The following is a 5,388-nucleotide window of genomic DNA, read 5'->3' as shown; positions in this document are numbered from 1 at the left end:
CCGACATGACCCGACAAATTTTCAACCTGACCGAACCCGACCTGAACCCGACCTGCACCCGATGATAAAATGACCGGACACGACCCGACCAGATCATGACCCGAGACCCGAGATGACCAGACCCGACTCGAGTAACCGTTTTGACAGCTCTAGTTCAAGGGCAACATTTCTCATGTAATTTTATTTTATTATATTATTTATTTAATTTTTTTACTTTTTTCCCGAGCGAGAAGTAAGGGACCCTTTTATTTACTACCTCCGTTTCCTAAGTTCTACCTCAATTACTATTTATGTGGCCAAAAGTAAAAAAAAAACTTGATCATGTATCTTGATGTATGTGTAACAAATAAAACTTTATGATGTAGCCATGTGTGATCTTGTTCCATTCATGTTGTTAAGAATGTTCAAAATATCAAGTTTTTTGAATTTTTCCTAATCAGAATATTAATTTTCAAAGAAGAGCATTGAAGACCATATACTACGTAGGTAAAATACTACTAAGGGGGCATTTTGTTCACCTTTTAAAAAATAAGATTTGGGTCCAATAACCACTGATACGTTCAGATAAAATACAATCAGGTCTAATAATTTAAATAAGTTCCAATCAAATCTAATAAGAGCATTATTTTTAATTAAAAATTATTATTAATATTAATATAAATATTAATATTAATATTAATATTAATATTAATATTAATATTAATATTAATATTAATATTAATTAATATTAATATTAATATTAATATTAATCAAATGCTAACAAAGTCAAACATTTTACAAATAATTAATGGAAAGTCGAGATACAAAAATTAGGGGTGCAACACGAGGACTTCCCAGGAGGTCACCCATCCTAGTACTACTCTCGCGCACGCTTAATTGCGGAGTTCTGATGTGATCCGATGCATTAGTGCTGGTATAATCGCACCCCTAATTATTATTATTATTATTATGATAATACCATATCAATAATTATTGTTATTATAATAATTACTTACTATAATTGTAATCATTTTAATAATTTATTAATTATTATAATAATTAAATAATTACTAATGGAGTATTATTATTAATTATTCATAATTTAATGTAATTATAATAATTGGAGTATTTAATTAATTATTGTAATTATTATAATTATAATAGTTAATTAATTATTATTTCAATTATTTTATTATTATAATTATTACTCCCCCCATTCCTTTTTTATCTTCCTATTGTGGAATCGGGGTGGAAACTAAGAAAAACTAGAATATTGGAATGATTGGGTGTAAGAGTAATGATTGGGTGTAAGAGAAAGTAATAAAGAAATGAAGGAAAGTAATAAATAAATGAAGGAGAGAGAAGATATTTTTATTAAAGTAATAAAAAATCATATAAATGAGGTTGGGTGGGTGAATGCAAAAATGTGAATGAATTAAATAAGGAATGACGGAGAAATTTATGGTAGAATATGTAAATATTCTTAGGAATTTTTGGTAATTAGAAAGATAAAGAAGGACATTTGAGTAAAAAGTTATGTCTAAAAAAGAAACAGGAAAATCAAATTGGAACGCTATTTATGGAAACAGGAATATAAAAAATGAACGGAGGGAGTATTATTTATTATAATTAATATTAATTATTAATTATAATTACTACTCCATACTTTTTAACATTATAATTAATATCACTTGTTAATATAATTTATTTAACATTATTATTATAATTATTAATTAATTATAATAAATATTATAACTATAACTTATAACATTACTCCCTCTATTCTTAAATATTAGTCCCCTTTTGGCTTTTCAACTCGTTTTAACTCAACATTTAAACGTAAATATCTCTAAATACGCACATTAAAGAAATATAAAAATTTATATTGTTAAACTACACATTAAGACGAACAAAACAAGATCTTACATGAATATATTTTGAAATATCTATTGGAAAAAAATTAGAAGATTCTCTGCAATTGTGAATAGTGACAAGATTCCAAAATGGACTAATATTCAAGAACAGAGGGAGTACTCGATATTATTAATTATTATTATCATAGTAATAATATTTATTATAACTATTATAATTATTATTAATATTATTATAATTATTAATTACTTTTTATTATATTATTTATTATTATTACTCCCTCCATTCTTAAATATTAGTCCTGTTTTGACTTTTTAACTCGTTTCAACTCAATATTTAAACGTAAATATCTCCAAATTCGTATGTTAGAGAAATATAAAAATTTGATATTGTTAAACTACACATTAAAACGAACAAAATAAGATCTCACATGAATATGTTTTGAAGGACGTATTGGAAAGAAATGAGAAGGTTCTCTTCAATTGTGAATAGTGTCAAGATTCCAAAAGAGACTAATATTTGAGAAAAAAGGGAGTACTTTAATTAATTATAATAACAATTATTATTATTATAATTATTAATATTCTTATTATTATCTTATTATTATTGTTATTAATATGGAGCACAGTTTTTATTTTTATTTTTTATTTATTGTTTATTGTTAACTATTTATTATTACTTTTAATTTATAACAATAATAATAATAATAATAATAATTATTATTATTATTATTATCATTTAATAATATTATAATTATAATTATTATTATGATGGAGTTTTATTATTATTATTATTATTTTATTATTTATTATTACTTCGTTCGTTCTTGTTTATTAGTCTCTTATAGAATATTGAACATTCCACTAAAAGGACACATTGCATGTGAATCTCTAAAGAATCTCCCAATGTGGGTAGGAGATAGAAAAACAAATAAGAAAATATGGGTAGCTGGAGAGTTTAGTGTTGTTAAATTAGAAAATAAAGGGTCTACTTGCATATTTATTTGGGACGAAAAGGGAATTACAATTGCAATATAAGGGTAAAAGGGAAATAACTTTTGAAAAAATAAGAAAATATTCTAAAAGGGACTAATAAAAAAAAATACGAATACGGAAATGGGACTAATAAACAAGAACGGGGGGAGTATTTATTATTTTTTTATTATTAATTATGGAGTATTGTTATTAATTAATTGTAAGTTATTAACATTTATTATGAATTATTATAATTTATTATTATGATTATTATGATTTTTTTACTATGGAGTTTATTTATTATTATTATTGTATTATTATTATGATTAAGTTCCAATAAGGTCTAATAAGGTAAATCAGGTTTGGTCAGTTCCAATAAGTTAAGATAAGTGCAAATAAGTTCATATCAGATAAGTTCGGGTCTGATAAGTTCAAGTCAGATAAGTTGAATATGACGCACCCAAATTAGAACTTAGAAAAAAGGAAACCCCTTCTCTCTCTCTAAAAACCCCTTCTCCCAAAAACTCAAACCCTAGCCGCCGCCACCGCCTTTAGCAGGCTCGTTGGTGGCCGGAGCACCTCTGCTCGCTCAGGTCACTGGCGAGCCTGCTAATTTTAGCGCTTCACCGTTCCTAGTGAGTTAATCTTTTTAGATCGTGTAGTTTTCCGTCCGAGAAGTGAAAGAGGAACCAAGCCGCCACCGTCTCGCGGTTTCCCCATCCTCTTAGTTCGTCGATCTCGCCGATTTTCTTGTTCAGAATTAGTCATCTCTGTCGTGTTCGAGTGTGGAATTACTGTGTTCAAATAAGGAGTTATTGATCGAATAAAAGTTCAACCTCGGCGTCCTATCACCAAAGTTAACCCAAGCGCCGCCGACGATAATCTTGCCGGTAAAGGTAAAAGTTTAGGGTTAGGGTTTCTTGTTTGGGTTAGGATTTTGCTAGTTTAGAGGCTTGTTTGATCTGATTTTGGATTGACTACTTTACCGGATTTAACCTTGTCGCCGCCGTCTTGTGGTGTCGGAGTAACCTGATCTTGACGGTAAAGGTAAAGATTTAGGTTGTATTGGTATTAGTTGTAGTCGTTTTTCTTGAAATCCTAGTTGTCCCTAATTGGTTTAGGGATGTGCGTGGCTTTCTCCATGTTTTGCTTGTTCTTCGACGGGGTTGATTCGTTATTGTGTTTGTTTATCTTTAGTTCATGTTGGTTTTGGTGGGTTGTAGTGTGTTGGTTCTCTTTATTTTCGTTGGATGTGTTCCTATATGAGATTGTTGCATTTGTTGTTAAATACATGTTTTTGGATGTGTGGGTTGTATTAAGGGGTTCTATGTGGGATAGCCTTTGTTGGAAGATTGATGGAGGAAAGTTGGGATTAGTTAATAGGTTGTTGGAGGCAGTGATAATAGAGGTTGTTTCCTCCTTCATAGATTGGAAGTCATTATGTGGAGGAGAGGGGTTGGGATGTAAGTTGAGGGAAGAAGGTATGTGTGGGAGGGTTTTGGTATTCATGGGTCATGGTTGTCAGTTCGTTGTTGAGATTAACTAATGTTAATTCTCAATTTAGGTTAGCGATGACTTTGTTTATCGCTTTCAAAAACTTTTATTTTAACGCTGCTCCCCGTTCTACGGGGGTTCATATCATGCTTTCCGAGTCACTTTTGGTGATTCTTATAGCTTGTGAGCAAATCTCAGGCTCTTTGCAACCGGCTCGTGTCGTTACTACTCTTCTACTTCTTTCCTTGTATGTCAAGTTTTACAGGTTCTTAAGGTCGCCTCCAATAGTTTATCTCCCCAGCAAATCAATCTTCAAGGAACTCACTAAAAAAGATTTTGGCACGCTATGTGTGGTCTGGCGTTGTAAACAAAGCCAAGTCAACAATCGAGGGTCCAACAGAGAAGAGCTGCCTATGCATTTAGTTTGTTTTGTAATATGTTTAATGGTCTATAAAGACCCTAATACCCTGTTTAGTGTGTAAACTTTTTAATTTATGTAAAATTAAGCCTATGACAAAAAAATAAAGGTAAAGTACAAACGAGGAAGGAGAGATTCAAACTTATGATTGGTTGACCATCGTTAAGATCTCCTTATTTGTATGGTATTATATGATCTTATAATTCAGGTCGTCCGGGTTTAAGATCACCCGTCTTGAAAATACAATATATGACTAAAAAAAACGATTCATAAAGTAGTTATTGGTCCTCTAATAATGCTAATGTTTGGCATAGCACCATTCAGGCTTAAATAATTTTGACGTTCAACTAAGCTGAGTTTTCGAAAACCACTTTTTACAAAAAAAAAAGAAAAAAATCATTTCGAGTCTAGACCAAAATACTGTGCAAACAAAATTCGTTATCCTGAAATAGCTGTCTTATACATAGGATCGGTACCACTGCTTGGCACCAAGATAAAGGTCAAATATTAACGCGTCTTGAGTCTTCCACCCCAATTGTTACCACAATTGCAAAATAATAATTCTTGTTTCGTCTCGTCATAATCCTTCTCCAGGATATCGTAGCCAAGCAAATGGCTACCACCAAGAAACATCTCTCTGCAGAAAATCAA

General features: G+C 30.4%; 1 pseudogene; it reads right to left on the bottom strand.

The window, feature by feature from the left end:
• Positions 1–812: 812 nt before the first annotated feature.
• Positions 813–927, bottom strand: LOC130470892 (uncharacterized; annotated as a pseudogene).
• Between the last annotated feature and the right edge of the window lie 4,461 nt (positions 928–5,388).

Source organism: Spinacia oleracea, chromosome 3 (genome assembly GCF_020520425.1).
Source record: "Spinacia oleracea cultivar Varoflay chromosome 3, BTI_SOV_V1, whole genome shotgun sequence".
Classification (NCBI taxonomy): domain Eukaryota; kingdom Viridiplantae; phylum Streptophyta; class Magnoliopsida; order Caryophyllales; family Amaranthaceae; genus Spinacia; species Spinacia oleracea.
This window is presented reverse-complemented; position numbering and strand designations above follow the sequence as displayed.